Below are 17,727 nucleotides of genomic sequence, written 5' to 3'. Positions count from 1 at the left end.
ACCTACACAGAGCAGATCATCATTACATTGCAAGTCAATGAAGCCGGCGTTGTGAGGGACAAAACTAACATGGTCCAAGTTCTTTGTGGTCCAGCATTATCCAAGGGTGAGATACTGACCACGCAGAGGAATGGGTGGATTGCATGTGTCTTAGACAATCCTAATTCTAGCTTCTCTCAGTTGACCGCTTGACCAGAGCTGGTTGTGCCCCTCGGCGAGGCCTCCGCGATGCCTGGTCTTCTGCATTCCTGGCTGAAGGCACAGCCACGTGCTTTGGAAAGCAGGTGCCAGAGGCAGTCTCTGGTGGGAACTGTGCAAGCCAGGCAATATTCCCACCTCATGATATGGCAGGTTGTTCTCCGTTCCTTTATTTACGTCTCATTTTCTCTGCCGAGGCACTGTCTGCCTCCTCCTTGTGTGGCCAATTGTCTTTGTCCTCCTTTTCTCCTTTCCAGCCTGATCCCGTTCCCACCCCCACTCTAACTTAGAAGCTTTCAACTCTGCTCTGATGGAACTCTGTAATTAACTTATCTGCCGTGGCATTCGATTGCATAACTCTCCCCTCACTAGGCTGCCGTTCCCTGGAAGATCAACATGAGGTCTGACTTGACTCTGAAACCTCTGGGCATAGCATAGTGCCCAGACCACAGTATAGACTTAGAGTCTGGCCCTGTCCCGATAGATTGGTTGGTTAAAGCATCATCCCGAAGTGCAGAGGTTGCTGGTTAGATCCCTGGTCAGGACAGATATAGGAGCAGATCTATGTTTCTGTTTCTTTCCCTGTCTCCCTAAAATCCATAAATAAAAATTGAAAAAAATGGAAGAAATTCTGATTGAATAGGTGAATGGGTGAATTATCATAGTTCTGTCTTTGGTTATTCTTTTGCAACAGCTGTCCATATATGCAAATCCTCCTTATCCTCTATTCGGTTAAGTTGTGTCTTCTGCAGTTATACTCTTTTTTTTTTTTTTTATAGTGAGAGACAGACAGAAAGGGAGAGAGATAAGGAGCATTAACTCATAGTTGCAGCACTTTAGTTGTTCATTGATTGCTTGTCCTGTGTGCCTTGACTGGGGAGCTCCATCCAAGCCAGTGACCCCTTGCTCAAGCCAGCAACCTTTGGGCTCAAGCAGCAACCTTGGGGTCATGTCTATGACCCCGCACTCAAGCCAGCAACCTCCAGATTTCAAACCTGGGTCCTCAGCATCCCAGGCCAATGCTTTATCCACTGCGCCACTGCCTGGTCAGGCAGTTATCCTGATTTTTATAATTACATTTACCTTACCATTTTTAAAATCCCTAGAGCATTACAATTTATATAACAAAGTTTACTGCTTTGTTGTATTTTGCCATCTTTTACCACTACTACTTGGGTGAACCGTCTCTTCAGTAAGACCATACACTCCTTAAGGGTAGGATTACATTCTATATATTCTCTGAATCCCTAGCAACACCCAGAGTGCTTCATTACCTTGTGATATCAGCCCTAAAGAAAAAATATATAAATATGCAAAATTTTTCTGGAATATAGCCTATTTCCTCTATTATCTTGGTTTCATGTAAAATGCTTAACCTACAGTGTTCTCAGAAACAAAACTAAAAAACTCTCAACCCTTACCTTCAGCTTCCCACCTGCTCTTGCTTCCAGTTCAGCGCCATCTAGCATACCCACCGTCCACATTAGTAACAGTGCCTAACCTTTATGGGAAGAGCTCTAGAAGGTAGGATGAAGAGACTAGCATACCCACCGTCCACATTAGTAACAGTGCCTAAGCTTTATGGGAAGAGCTCTAGAAGGTAGGATGAAGAGACTAGCATACCCACCGTCCACATTAGTAACAGTGCCTAACCTTTATGGGAAGAGCTCTAGAAGGTAGGGTGAAGAGACTAGCATACCCACCGTCCACATTAGTGACAGTGCCTAACCTTTATGGGAAGAGCTCTAGAAGGTAGGATGAAGAGACTAGCATACCCACCGTCCACATTAGTGACAGTGCCTAACCTTTATGGGAAGAGCTCTAGAAGGTAGGGTGAAGAGAGCATAGCTCACTCTGTCATCTGCTTCCTCCTTAAACCAATTGCGGGAATAAGAAAAGAGATGGAGTTTTTTATAAGGATCTGTGGCTGAAAGGGACAAAGACTCTTCTTTCTTAAAATGTTTTTTATTATTTATTTATTTATTTTAGACAGAGGAAGGGGGAAAAGAAAGAGAGAGACATTGATTTTGTTGTTCCACTTATTGATGTGTTGTTCATTGGTTGATTCTCGGATGTGCCCTGACCAAGGACAAAACCCTGGCGTATCAGGACGATAATCTAACACAGTGTTTTTTAGATATCGGTCTGCCAGAAATTTCGTGCTGGTCCATGGAAGAGTTAATCACCCTGCTGTTGTATGAAGATTATAGACCCAATGATCTTAATCGAATTCACTTATGCTCAGGGTGATTGCCACTTATCAGCCTGTATCATCGATGAAAATACTATTGAAGTTGGCTTAGGTGGCTTTAGAACTTGTAGGCTCATTCAAACAACCTTTTGCATTGTGCAGAGCATTTACAAATCATGCACAATAGACAAAAAGCACTCAGACAAACTTATATAGTGTTCAATGCATCATACATGCGGAGTTCAGAATCAAACACCAGTTTGTACAGTATTGCACTGTTGTACGCAGTATGACAAACTTTCTTTGTCGCGTGTTTCCCTTTCCAGGAAACTAGGTCACTGGTCCCCAAGTGTAAAAAGGTGAAAAACCATGCCTCTAACCAACAGAGCTATCCAGCCAGAGCAAGACCATTCCCTTGTTTTGTTGGTCACCAGGCAGCTCCTATTTCTGGGACTAGGAAAACTGACTCATCTCTGTCCTCTCCGGACATTTGGTGTAGGGATAGGGAGATAGGAGAACAGAGAGAGGAGGTCTGACAGGCAGAGGATTACCTTCAGGATGAATTCCTAATAAAACAAAGGCATCATGATACATTCAAAGAGTTAATCAGGCTTTCTTACCTAATTCAGGGAGCTTGACCTAAGAGCTGTGGCGCAAAGTTGTAGCTTCCTCGATCTATGAATCTATGAATCCCCTAAAATGGCATACAGAACATCAAGTGTGCTGCATTTGTGCCTTTTTGGGAGAAAGGATCCCCAGCTTGACCCCAAAACTCATAATCATTGATTTAACTCTCTAGTTTGAAACGGGTTGTTTTCCCCAGCCAGCTGAAGTCACCAGACGCCCTCACTTAGACCTACCACACTAGCTTCTCACTCTGTCTGGCCTTCCTCCTTTCCATGCTCCACACATCACGTCACTGAGCTTTTCAGAATGCAAACTGGCTGTGTCTGACGTGCCCATGCACACATCACTTAAAGCCCTTCATAAAAGCTTACCGTTCTTAAGATAAAGATAAAACGAGACAAAAGACCTCGTATGGCCTGCCTACCTTGCATTCTCTCCTCATACCACCTTCTCCCAGTGCTTATCCGCGCTAACCGTCCTGGCCGTTGGGGCTCCCCACGGTCCATCCCCACAGAGCCCCTGCGGGGATTCTTCCCCTGGAGTCTCTGTCCCTCGTCCCCCAGATTTTCTTTCTCTGGCCGCTCTGATTAAGGCATGCTCCCCTTTCACTGGGACCTGGATAGCTCTCCCTCGTAGCGCTTGTGATTCTCTATTGGTGCCTGTCTCCCAAGACTCTAAGTTACAGGAGGACAGAGACTGTGTCTCTGTTATTAACCTTCATATATCTGGGGTTAAGTGTAAATCTGGTGTAGAACAGGCCTGCAATAGTATTTATGACCGAGTGAGTGATTTTCTCACTTTGAGAAGAAAGGACAGAGACTAGGAAACAGCCCAAGTTCACATAACTGACGGGTAGTGAATCCAGGTTTGAACCAGATTTGACTTCAAAGCCATTGCTTTTAACCACTATATATATAATAACAACAGCAGTTATCATTTTATTGAGCACTTATTATATGCCAGGGACGGTGCTAAGCATTGTATACCTGTCACATTTTATCTTCTTCAGCCCTGCAAAAGTAGGTGGCTTTGGTATTTCTTGTGCATGTAGGAAGAAGCTAAGGCTGAGAGAAGTTCAGTAACTTGTCCAACCCACACACTCAGTAGTGGAGCCTAAATTCGGATCCAGGTGGCTTAATTCCAGAACCTGCTGGACGGTCTCCTCACATCAGAACTCCAGGCCCCTCAAGGTGATTTCGTTTTCCCAGCTTCCTTTCTTTGTGAAGCTACGTGGCTGGTGAGCAGGTTCTCCCACCTGGACCTCCCTGAGTGTCTGGTGGTTGTTGCTAATCACTAAGCAGGGGCTGCCTGACAGTGAGGGCATGTGCAGGTGAGGCTGGCTAGCCTCTAATCCAGCCATTCAACTTCCCTTCTGGATGGAGTCAGAGCTGAGAAGGGGGAGAGTAAGGATCAAGATCAGCCTTCTGCCTGACCAGGTGGTGGCGCAGTGGATAGAGCATCGGACTGGGATGCGGAGAACCCAGGTTCGAGACCCCAGGGTTGCCAGCTTGAGTGCGGGCTCATCTGGTTTGAGCAAGGCTCACCAACTTGAGCCCAAGGTCGCTGGCTCAAGCAAGGAGTCACTCGGTCTGCTGTAGCCCCTGGTCAAGGCACATATGAGAAAGCAGTCAATGAACAACTAAGGAACTGCAACGAAGAATTGATGTTTCTCATCTCTCTCCCTTCTTGTCTGTCTGTCCTTCTCTCTGGCTCTCTCTGGCTCTGCCACAAAAAAAAAAAAGATTGGCCTTCTGCCTCCATGCCTGGGCATGGGGGCGTGGGGGCGTGGGGGCGGTGGTCTTGCCCACACCTCCGAATGCTTCTGAAGGCAGCAGTTCCTCTGCCGTGGAGGGTGGAGCTGAAGGAAGGATGTCAGAGGGCATGGGAATCACCCTGGATTAGTTAGGAGAACATTCCCTGCAGGTAACAAACTCAAAAATTCAGTGGCTTCCATGAGTCAAGGATTTATTTCTCTTACATGTCAAGAAGTTTAGAGACGGGAATTCCAGCGCTAGTGCAGCTCTCCAGAGATGTAACTGGGAAGCCAGGCTCCTCTCTTTGGTTCTGCTAACCCTGCAGCGTTGGCGTCCGTCTCTTTGGTCTTAAGGTCGTTCCTGTGCCTACTGGCATTGTGTCCATGTTCCAGGCAAGAAGGGGGGTTGGGAGGAAGGGCAAAGACAGACCCCTGCTAAATCTGTCCACTTCAAAAGATGCTTCTTTGAAAGCCTGGCAGTTCCCACTAATTCATTGTTGACAGCCCTGGATCCCAGGCCCACTTCTCCCTAGCAGCAGAGGAGTCTGGAGAGGTCGTCTTTCAGCTGGGGACATTGCCATGCAGAACGAGGGAGAAGGGAAAAATGAATGTTGAGAAACATCTATCAGTTTCTGCCACAAGGCATTTTCTTCCCAGAGTCTTCTCCCCTGTTGAGTGGAGTCCATCACCTTTCCGCAGCCCCTCCCACCAACTCCCTGACTGCCGCCAGTGGAGATGCTGCTCCTTTACGCTAGTTCACCAGACCTAGCTCTTACTACATGGGGTAGGGCACCACTTAGGCAGAGGTTTCAGAGGCCCCATTTTCCGGAAAGAAAGGGCATCACAAGTGAGGAGGATAGAAAAAATGAGCCATTGGGGGGGGGGGGGAACTCTATAAATGTGTTTATTAGTTAAAATGATAAAATCTCTCTGTGTATAATATAAATGTATCATTTACATGAGTTATTTACTATTTTGTTCCTGATTATCCTATAGCAGAATGATTATATATACTCAAATTATCCAGGTGAACTTTGTTGTAAGTTTAATTTTATTGCACTAACAAATTCTGTCCATGTGTGTTGTCTTCCAAGATTTTGCTCACAGTACAGCTGCTTTAAAAAATGAGAGAGGTTATTAATGACTCCTGGTTCATTTAAAGAAAAGCTTCCTTGTACCCAGGTCTTTGCCAAGATTCTCTGGAAAGAACAGAACTGGAGCCTAGTAGTAGTGAGTCCAAGAATTTTAAGCAGCATTTAAATTTAACAATGAACAAGCTAAAGTAATCAAGTCAGTGCAATATAGGATAGACCCATGGAGTAGAATTGAGAGTCCGGAAATAAATCCATGTATGGCCAATTGCTTTTCAACAAAGGTGCCAAGACTATTCAGTGAGGAAAGAATAGTCTTTTCAACTTGTGATTCAAGAGACTAGTGGTGCTGGAACAATTGGTTATCCACATATAAAAGAATGAAGTTGGACACCCCTACCTCACACTGTACATAAAAATTAACTAAAAATTGATTTTAAAAAATCTAAATATAAGGGCTAAACTATAAAATTTATAAAAGAAAACATAGAAGTAAATCTTTTTCTCTTAGATACAACACCAAAAAAGCACAAGCAACAACAAAAAAAGTTAAATAGGATGGACTTTGTTTATTAAAATTTAAATATTATGTGCTCCAAAGGGACCATCAGGAAAGTGAAAAGGCTGGCGCTGGCTGGCTCAGTAGATACAGCATTAGCCCAGTGTGTAGACTTCCCAGGTTCAATCCCTGGTCAGGGCACACAGGAGAAGCTACCATCTGCTTCTCCACCCCTCCCCGTTCCCTTCTCTTTCTCTTCTCTGGCTGCCAGTGGCTCAATTAATCTGAGCATCAGCCTCAGGCACTGAGAATAGCTCAGTTGATTCAAGCATCGGCCCAAACAGGTGTTGCCAGGTGGATCCTGGTCAAGGAGCATGTGGGAGTCTGTCTATCTCCCCTCCTCTCAATTAAAAAAAGAAAGAAAGAAAAGAAAGTCCATAGAATAAAAGAAAATATTTGCAAATGATATATCTGGAAAGGGCCATATACCCAGAATTTGCTTAGATCTCTTACAGCTTAATAGTAAAAAGACAGAAAATTCAATTTTGAAATGACCAAAGAGTTTGAATAGCTATTTCTGCAGAGAAGATATGCAAATAACCAATAAGTACCTGAAAAGGTACATCATTAGGCATTAGAGAAATGCAAAAAGAAGAAAAAAAAAAGAAATGAGATGCCACTTAACACCCACTGGATGACTGTAACCAAAAGACAATACCAAGTGTTGGTGAGGATGTGGAGAAACTGGAGCTCTAGTGCATTTCTGGCCAGAGTGTGAAATGGTGCAATGATTTGGAGGAAGAGTCTAGCAGTTTTTAAATAGTTACACATACAGTTATCGTATGACCCAGCAGTTACACCACTACACATATATTCAGGAAAAATAAAAACATATGTCTACATAAAAGCTATACATGGATGTTCATAGCAGCATTACTCAATAGCCAAAATGTGAAAACAGCATAAATGTCTCTCATATAATGAATAGAGAAACAAAATATGTGTATACATACATGGAATATTATTCAGCCATTAAAAAAGTAAAGTATTGCCTGACCTGTGGTAGTGCAGTGGATCAAGCGTTGACCTGGAACACCTAGGTTGCTGGTTCAAAACCCTGGGCTTGCCCGGTCAAGGCACCTGTGGGAGTTGATGCTCCCTGCTCCTTCCCCCTTCTCTCTCTCTCTCTGTCTCCTCTAAAATGAATAAGTAAATAAAAATGATTTTAAAAAATAATTTAATTTTTAAAAAAGTGAAGTATTGATACATGCCTACAACATGGGTAAATCTTTTTTTTTTCTTCTTTTTTATTCAGTGACAGCAGGGGAACCAGCCACATACACCCCGACCAAGATCCACTTGGCAAACCCACTAGGAGGCTATGCTCTGCCCTTTTGGGGTGTTGCTCCATTGCTCAGCAATTGAACTCTTCTTAACACCTGAGATGGGGGCCATGGAGCCATCCTCAGTGCCCAGGGCCAGTTCACTCCAATCAAGCCATAGCTGCAGGGGGGGGGGGTGGGAGAGAGAGAGAGAAAGACAGAGAGAGGGGAGGGATGGAGAAGCAGATGAGTGCTTCTCCTGTGTGCCCTGACAAGGAATTGAACCCTAGGACATTCACATGCTGGGCCAGTGCTCTACCACTGAGCTACCTGGCCATAAATCTTGAAAATGTAATGCTGAGTAAAGCCAGTCACAAAGGACCACATATTATGATTCTGTTTATGCAAAATGTCCGGATCAGTTAAGTCCATAGGGACAGAAAGGAGGTGAATGCTGTCCGGCACTGGGTGGGAGGAGGGGCCATGGGGAGTGACTGCTAACAAGTATAGGATTTCTTTTGGGGGCAATGAAAATATTCTAAAAGTAGGTTGTGTGATGGTGACACAACTCTGTGAATGCACTAAAGACCACTTAAAATAGATGAATTTTATTAGTATGTGATACATATCTCAAACCTTTAAAAACTTACTAGCCAATACCTTAAAAGGTAACAAATAAAACAGCCTCAGTGTAAGCAATCAAATTATATTTACTTCTTAGAAAGCCAAATTCTTCAATAAATACTTATTTAGTGCCTCCTGTACGTTAATTCCACAAATACCTGACTGCCTCCTTTGTGCTCAGTGGGCTGTAAGGTCCTAGGTGAAGAGAGGCCTGGGCCCAGCTCTGTGCACTTCCAAGTAAGGTGCGCGCTGGGGCACAGCAGCTGTCCCCGGGCCGCGCCTCCCTCGCTTTTCTCCCGTTTGGAAAGGTGTTGGGCTCCAGGGTATTCCAGTTGCTTTAGTCAGTACAGAGCAAGAAGGACCTAGACTGTAGTTTCCGAGCCTTAAGCTTCACCTTGTGCTCCAAATGCAAGTCAGAGCAGCTGAGAATGGGGCTGGCCGTGCCACCAATTGCTTCCCTCCCCTGGCGAATCCCTTTCATTCCACCATCCACAGCGCCCCTCCCTCACACTGCTGCCCACTTGTGTTGCAACTGAACAAGTGGTTTGGGCTTTGAAAGGTGATTCTTAGAGACACCTCAAGTGACCCAGCCCCTGGCTTGCCAGGATGCTCTTGATCACTGCCATGAGCAGCAAGGATCTTCTGTTGGCTAGTTACACTTTCCAGTCAAGCCTGGCCTGGAAATAAGGCAATCGCTGCTGACTCGCCCTGAGATCCCGCCCAGCCACCGGGGTGGTGAGGGGAGCAGTGTTTCATGGCTAAGTGCAGACAGCGAGAAGCCTCAGGCCCTTTTGCTCTTACGGAAGAGTTCATGCTTCGACACTGGAGTTATTAAATCCCTTTAAAGCGCGGAACAGCTGGCTTTGTGATGATTATATATATTACACACTATATTTCTCTTTGTTCTGTCATTACCTGGTCAAGATGTTATAGTTTATTTAAACATTCATCCATCTCTCAAATTCTGGATTTTATGCCCCCGCCCCCTGCCCCAAAATGACCAACTTTAGTTTTTTAAGTGCTCCTTTCAGAGAGCCTAGAGTTTAACAAATTCTCATTTCTTCCTCTCCCCAGACTGCTCACAAAAATTAGGGGATCAGGGAACGTGCAGATACTCCAGTACTTTCAGCCTTTTGTATGGTGCATTTTCACCAATGAAATAAAAGTTGGGTTTGCATCTCATTTGCATAATCAAACAACTTTCTTTGACTTGTTTGCTTTTCTGATGTTCTTGTTTAATTAAAAAAAAAACACAAATGCTTCTTTTTTTAATCGCTTCATATTTTTGAAATATCCCCTAATTTTTGTGAGCGGTATATTTATCAGTGTCCTAAGATGTTCGTTACATTCACACAAGAATTTCTCGAAGGCCTGTGGAGGGAAAGAGGCAGCCTGGCATTGGAAGTTAAAGTGTGTGGCGGGCCCTGCGGGCGCTGTCCTGCGTCCCCCCCTGTCTTCCTGGAGCCAGCCGAGCAGAAGGAAAGCCTCTTCTCCCCCGGGGCTCTCCCCTCCACGCTGTCGGAAGAGGAGTAGCAGGAAATGGAGTCTGCCCCGGTCATGGGATTTTTGAAAGAAACAAACCATGATCTGAGGAGGAGCAGGTTAATCCTGCTATTTCATTTCCCTTTCAGAAAGGGTGGGGGCAGGAGCGTGATATGAAGTATTTGGTTTCACATCTGTTCAGGAATGATCCTCGGCATAAATCTATTTTTCTTTCAAGCACCCTAAAGCATCCCAGGGAGCTCCTCCTCTTGGGCTCCTCCCCCGCCCACAGTTGATTTCATGGCCACAGAGCAGCTGACACACTCCCAGAAAGATCATCTTGTCATTGCTACAGAAGGAGGGAATCTCCAAGTCTTGAAGGCAGGGTTTCTGTGGGTCACTGGTAGCAATTCTGTGCTCTGCTCTCCTTGAAAGGATTAGATAAAAAGTCAGGAGTGTATCAGCAGTGTAGTGTAATGAAAAGGGACCCAATTTAAAAGTTACAGGATCAGCACTCATCTCAGCTTTGCTACTATTCGTATGATCTTGGGAGAGTCACCAAACCTCTGTGGGTTCGGGACCCCCATCTGTAAAATTAGAGTCATGTTTCCCAAAGTGTGTTGTGTAAAATACAGTCTTCACAGTCAAATAAGTTTGGGAAATGCTATTTGCTCTATGGTCTTTTTTTTAAAGAGTCATATATTAGTATAACAAAGGCTCTGAGGAGTCTTTCAATAAAGAAACTTGTTTTTAACCCAGCATTTCTCATGTTGATCTGACCTGGAACTGTTTTGCCGGTAATGCTGATTAACATCTGATGCTGAGAAACGGAGCTCAGCTCCAAAACCGAAGCCAGTCACATGCCCTGTTTACCAGCCTCAACTTAAAGTACCACTCAGCTTTCAAATCCCAATCTTGGTAACAAAGAAACAATTTTGTGGCAAGGTCACTTCTAGTTTTAAAAACTGAACCTAAGAGCCAGAGCAATTATTCAGACTGACACAGGCTTGTAACGAGTTTTGAAAAGGCTTCTGGAACTGTGGTGTTCTGCTTCCACCTTTCAGATGGGGCCTTTGGGGCTGCGGTGGGAAGTTTCTGTGGATAAATGATTAAGCTCAGCACACTATGAGGCGCATGCCAGGAATGAACTAAGTAAGTCACAAGGTTCCCTGATCTTAATTCAGAGAATAAACATAGGTACAGGGAGAAGTTCAGATGTTCGGATGAGAAAAAGAATGACTAAAATTTTCTATTTGGAGAAATGTTAGCATATATCACTGATTAAATATCTACTGAGAAGATGCAGAGAACGAGGAATTCAAGGCAGCACTGTAAGAAAACATAAAACTGAGTCAGGGATTAGATAGGAGAGACCTGAGGTAAAAGATGTGAAAACAGGATCAGGTAAAAATGGTACTTTTAGTAGCTGAGAAAGTGCAGCTTACCTGGTATAAACATTGATAGAATTATCTCACTAAGATAACCTTGGCCAGTCTATCCTAACACCTTAAAAAGTATGGCTAATGATGAATCTTGGCAGGAATAAGTAAGGCTGGTTTGTTTAATCGCTCAGTTTAGAGAGCTGTCACCTGCATCCTGTGTCAGTCTTCACTATGGGGTCTTGGGTAATGTCGGTTTTCTCCTTTCTCACCTCCTTCTTAGTCTCCTTTATGAAGACCTTTGTTCCTTAGCTTACTTGTGATTTTCCTTCTTCAGAAGCTGGTGTTTGACCCTCTTCCCAGCTGCCCTCCATATCTGACAGCTCCAAACTTGTTCTCCAGTCAGGGCTGCCACACCCAGCTCCACACATGGGCGCGCACTGAGTGGTTCTGGGGTGCCCTGTACATGAGACATGAGCACAGCAGCCCGTCTCCAGCCCACACTTCTCTCTGGGTCGGTATTCCCCAGCCACCACTACTACACCTCGCTCCTGAATCTCCCACCGCCATCTCAAACCCAGCGCATGCGACACAACCCGTCATCCTCTCAGGCACATTCCTGTGGTCCATCCCGTTTACCTTCCTCCGAGGTGAAGGAAGCCTGAGAATCCCTCTAGCTATTCCGCTCACCTCACATATCCCACTGGTTTTTCCCTTTAAACACCTCTCAGATCTGACGTTCAGTCTCATTCATTCTCACTGCCTTAGTTCAGACACAGATCTCTTTTTGTTTGAATGACTACAGTGTTTTCCGTGCGGATCTCTTTGCCCTCAGTCTCATCTGCTTTTTTCCTCCACACTGATCTTAAAGTGATCTTTTAAAAAGAATTATAATTATGATGCTTCTTCACTAGTAAGTTTTCAAAAGTTTCCTTTAAAGTGCAAACTCCGCCTGACCTGTGGTGGCGCAGTGGATCAAGTGTCAGTCTGGAACGCTGAGGTCGCCAGTTCAAAACCCTGGGCTTGCCTGGTCTAGGCACATATGGGAGTTGATGCTTCCTGTTCCTCCCCTCCTCTCTTTCCTCTCTAAAATGAATAAATAAGATAATTTAAAGGGTAAACTCCTACAGTGGGTAACCATAGCTCTTCTTGGTCTGCTCTCTTGTTTCCCATATTTTCCACCACTCCCCTAACACATCCCTTAAATTCCAGTCACTCGGAACTACCTGTCACACTATCTATCTCAGATTGCTGTGCCATTGCACATGTTTTTTCATTAAAGAGGTCCCATCTCACCTTGACTAACTCCTGCCCATTCTTGTCATCTCTCACTGCCATATCTTACCGTCAGCTCTGTGGCACCCTTTGCCTTCCTCTGTAATAGAATTTACAAAAATATTATTTTATTTTACCTGTTAGTCTGTAGATTATACATTCCCAGAGAGCTTAGGAATACTGTATATGTCATTCGCCTCTAAATCACCAGTGATTTTCATTGTGCTGAGCACATATACAATAGTATTGTATTCATCAGGTGAATGTGGGATAAAAGGTCAATACTTACTGCTATTTTTTGTAAGACTTAACATAAATAAGTCTAGAGTCTAGATAATGTTAGGATCAGCTATGAAGTGTTTATATCCTATAAATTCTGGATTTTTTTTTTTTTCATTTTTCTGAAGCTGGAAACAGGGAGAGACAGTCAGATAGACTCCAGCATGCGCCCGACCGGGATCCACCCGGCACGCCCACCAGGGGCGATGCTCTGCCCATCCTGGGCGTCGCCATATTGCGACCAGAGCCACTCTAGCACCTGAGGCAGAGGCCACAGAGCCATCCCCAGCGCCCGGGCCATCTTTGCTCCAGTGGAGCCTTGGCTGCGGGAGGGGAAGAGAGAGACAGAGAGGAAAGCGCGGTGGAGGGGTGGAGAAGCAAATGGGCGCTTCTCCTGTGTGCCCTGGCCGGGAATCGAACCCGGGTCCTCCGCACGCTAGGCCGACGCTCTACCGCTGAGCCAACCGGCCAGGGCAAATTCTGGATATTTTAATAATTGCTTCTGTCCCTTAGACTTTTGGAGGAAACAGAAATTCTACACCATTTTTGCAGTCAGCTTTTCCTACTGTTCAGGGGCTGGGTCTCTTCATTCACCCAGAAATGGGGTGAAACAAGCGTGGGGAAACAATAGAGTACCCATCTTTAATAAGCTAAAGGTGGCAGGTCCACTGCTCACGGACTGTTGAGAAGATAAGATTTTAATGTGAATCTTCTAAAATTGACTCAGTAGCAAACCAGGATGTGTGCACTCATTCTTTATTGTTTTTAGAATGTAGTTGTTTGCTTCTCTCTATTTTTCATTCATCCCAACATAGCCTCCATAAGAAAAAAGAAAAGAAAAAGAAAGTGTCAGTTAACCAAAAATGTTGTTACGATTAAAAAATGATGGCCCTGGCTGGATAGCTCAGTTGGTTGGAGCACCATCGTGAAGCACAGATGTTGGCAGCTCAGTCCTCGGTCAGGGCACATACAGGAACAGATCGATGTTCCTCTCTCTCTCTCTCTCTCTCTCTCTCTCTCTCTTCCCCTTCCTTTCTCACTAAGATCAATACATTTTTTTAAAAATTTAATGTTTTTACTCATAAAGGGAGAAAAATGCAAATAGCATATATATAAGGTAACATGATACTGTAGAAGAAATCCTGGACTGGGATTCTGTACATCATACATTCCACTGAGAAACAGTGTGATCTTGAACAAGTTCACTCTGCTGGGCTCAGTGTTATCATCTGTGAGTGGACATACATTCATTTAGAATGTTTTTTGAATGCCTGCTGTGTCAGGTGTTTTGCTTGGCAACTGAATTAGAAGAGTTGCAATGTCTTCCTCATGGGGTCGCTGTGAAAGCTAGTTGAGATATTGCAAGTGACAGTGTTGGGTTTTTATTATTATTATCAGGTGACTCCTCAAACCTTCTTAATTATCATCAAAGGCTTCACTGATTCATTTGCAACAAGGTTTGGAACAAAGAAATATTTGGCCTTAGCCCCAGTCAACAAAATAGTTCAAATAGCCACAATATCCTTTGCCCAAGAATTCCAGTTAATACAGGGTATTCTTGGTTGGTACAAAAGGGTATTGTTTGCATTAGTTATCTATTGCTGTATAACAAATTTTATCCCAGAACTTAGAACTGAAAACAAACTATGATCTCACAGTTTCTGTGGGCTGGGTGTTCTAGCCCAGCCGGTACCTCTGGCTCCAGGTCTCTCACGGTGTAGTCAGGCTGTCAGCTGAGAGCCATGACAGCATGTGAAGGGGCAACTAGGGCAGCTGCTCCCAGGTACCCTCACATGGTGCTGGCATGCCTCGTTCCACTGGGTCTCTCTAAGGGGCTACGTATGGACCAAAATGTGCCCCCTCCCATTTATATGTTGAAGTCTTTTTGTTTTTGTTTTGTTTTGTTTTGTTTTGGTGAGAGAAGGGGAGATAGTGAGGCACACTCCCACATGCGCTCCAACAGGAATCCACCCAACAACCCCGTCTGGGGCCAATGCTAGAGCACTGAGCTATTTTTAGCACCTGAGGCTATCACACTGACAGAGCTATCCTTAGCGCTTGGGGCCATGCTTGAACCAACCGAGCCACTGGTTGCAGAAAGGGAAGGGGGAGAGGAGAGAGAGGGGAGCATGAAGCAGATAGTCACTTCTCCTGTGTGCCCTGGACTGGGAATCGAACCCAGGACATTCATATGCCAGATCGATTCTCTATCCACTGAGCCACCAATCGGGACCTACAATGAATCTTTTATGTCTGTGTCTATTGTAGAGATGCTCAACCAGGGGTGCATACCTAGAGGGGGTAAGTGAAAACCAGAAGGGGAGTAAAAAAAATTAGCATAGTCAAACTGTAATATAATTTTGTGCATGGAAAGTAAGAAATAGCTTTCATAAAATAAACTATAGAAAGTAAAACTGAGCTAAGTCTTCTTGGCTGATGGAGCATAGGTCATAAAATGTTGAAAAACTGCTCTAATCATTTTTTTATTGTTAACAGACAAAAAGAAGGATACAGGATAGTAGCTTAGAGATGGGCATGCCATGAACCACAGTGCCCAGAAAGAGGAAACCGTTTAGAAAACCCAGTGAAGAGTAATAAAAACAGTTACTGGGCTGTATGAATTCATTTAGAAAGTAAATATAAAGTAACGGACTTATTCGGGAGCCTTTTAAGAACTAACAGGAAGAACTTGACAGAAGGATGGACCGTGGCTGAACCCAAGCTTTAGTTCAGAGGATTCAGAGGACACCTGCTTTGTGCTGAGAGCGAGCTGACATCTGATTCCTCAGTAAGCACACTGAGTTTCCAGTAGCTTTAGCCTCTAAAATTAGTAGCATTGTCAACTTGATGTCTGTCTAACCATCAGAGTCCATGTGGCAAAGTAGTCATTATTCCCATCCAAGGTCAAGCTTCATTCCACCAACAGCTGCCTTTTTGGTCTCTTAAATCACAGGTCCGCGGACCTGTGCTTGGAAACCGCTCTCTTCAAGGATGCTACTCTGAAATCCAACTCTCCCTGTACCTTTCGGGGCACTCTAACAAGCTCTCATTTTTAATAACATCTCCGGATACTGAGCTCCAGTAATGTGGCTCCTGCTTTATTGGATCTGCCCCTGGCGTGGCCCTTTGTTTTCAGGGAGAAAGAAGCTGTTTCCTGTTATCTCCTGGTTGCAAGATACCAAGATGACAGACTGGTTCTAGGATCCATTTCAGTTTTCCTTACAAAGCGGTGGAACTAGAGAGTGAGATGGTGGGAGGGTCTCAGGTGATGCCTCGCATCAAAAAGACGTCTTGGAATTTGAATAGTATTTCTATGGGTTACCTAAAAAGTTCTCCTGACGGAGATGTTTATGTTGGTATGGAACAATTTCTGAGATAGTGTTAAATAAAAGATACCAAAGCCCTGGCCAGATAGCTCGGTTGGTTACAGCGTTGTCCCAAAGCACAGAGGTTGTGGTTCTTCTATCCCTGGTCAGGGCACTTACAGGAACAGATTAATGTTCCTTTCTCTCATCCTCTCCCTTCCTCTCTCACTAAAATCAATTTAAAAAATAGAGCAATAGAACAAGTGCTAAAGATGCTATGAAATTTCATGCAATAATGCGACCTAAAATAAACTACATGATGAGTAAGTTGATTAAATTAAATGCAGCATTTCTTGTTTGTTTTTTTTAAGATACCAAAAAAAAAAAAGAAAGAAAAAACCCCCACTCCACTATAGCGTCTGCTCCCATTTGTGTAAAAAGGAGAGAAGGAAGATAGTTTGTATGTGCATAGACTGTTCTGAGGAGACACACATACACGTCAGTGATGAGTGTGGGATAGAAAACACACTAATAACTTTATACCTTTCGTATTGTTTCTTTTTGTTTTAATTTGTGCATGGATTACGTTTAAAAACAGAAGTAGAAACAGTTTTTAAAAAGGAAAACCTTGAAGAAATTACATTTAAATTACTATATGAAGCCTTTAAACTCATGCTCTGTTCTCCCTATATGGCGATTTGAGTTTTCCAACTCTCTTTGTTGTTGCAGTTTGAAAAATTATGATGCTAACAGCAGCTATCAGTTGAGTACCTGCTGTGTCCCAGGTGGATTCTTTTTACTTACTCATCGCAATAAACACATGAGGAATGTTTCTTGTGCCTCATTTCTTAGCTGAGACTTGTATCTTCTTTCCTCTGGAACTTTGTGGAAAATAGAGAGGACAAGGTTCCAAGATTAACTTTCTGTTCAATGCCTGACTGACACCTTGCTTCAGCAAAGATCAGGGTGGCCTTTCTTCTGAGGGGTGCAGTGGGTCAGTTCTGCCTGGGTTTTCTTTCAGTGGGCTTGTTTTATTTATTTTCAGATCTTCAGCTTCCACCTTCATTCTCAGTGATTGACATCTGAGTCTCCACTGGTGGTATCCAGAATCCACTGAGTTTTCATAAAAACCCCAACTCAGACATCTAAGAAATAAAGGTGCCCTGTTGGCTCGCATGATGAGAGGCAATTAGGATGGATAAGAACTAAGTGTGGTCAGATCTTGCTTCCTCACCATCCCTCTCTGCCATGTGCTTTCCCTCCATCTTTATCTCTTCCTTTCTCTTCACAGCTTCTCTGACCTCCCTCTGTCTCTCTCCTCAGTCCTCCTTATATGGTTTCTTCCATGCAGCACGATCAGATGGAGGGGTGTAGTTTGAGCAGCTCCAGCCTTATTCTTTCCAGCTTTGTGATCACAGACTAAAGAGAGCATTTATTTTTCTTTTCTTTTTTTCTTTTTTTTTTTTTTACAGAGACAGAGAGAGTCAGAAAGAGGGATAGATAGGGACAGACAGGAACGGAGAGAGACGAGAAGCATCAATCATCAGTTTTTTGTTGCGACATCTTAGTTGTTCATTGATTGCTTTCTCATATGTGCCTTGACTGTGGGGCTACAGCAGACCGAGTAACCCCTTGCTCAAGCCAGAGACCTTGGGTCCAAGCTGGTGAGCTTTGCTCAAACCAGATGAGCCCATGCTCAAGC

General features: G+C 44.1%; 1 protein-coding gene across 11 annotated transcripts in view; it reads left to right on the top strand.

The window, feature by feature from the left end:
* Positions 1 to 17,727, top strand: part of TTLL5 (tubulin tyrosine ligase like 5) — a 313,529-nt gene that overhangs the window by 268,746 nt on the left and 27,056 nt on the right. Inside the window, exon 35 of one of the 11 annotated variants that reach the window (XM_066341424.1) lies at positions 7,675 to 7,693. The exons of the other annotated variants lie outside the window; for them this stretch is intronic. The gene's annotated coding sequence lies outside the window, so the exon portion shown is untranslated. Of the gene's footprint in view, positions 1 to 7,674; positions 7,694 to 17,727 lie in introns of those variants that run through there. 11 annotated transcript variants of the gene reach the window in all.

This window comes from Saccopteryx leptura, chromosome 6 (genome assembly GCF_036850995.1).
Source record: "Saccopteryx leptura isolate mSacLep1 chromosome 6, mSacLep1_pri_phased_curated, whole genome shotgun sequence".
Classification (NCBI taxonomy): Eukaryota; Metazoa; Chordata; class Mammalia; order Chiroptera; family Emballonuridae; genus Saccopteryx; species Saccopteryx leptura.
Note: the sequence above shows the minus strand (reverse complement) of the source record. Positions and strands in the feature narration are given on the sequence as shown.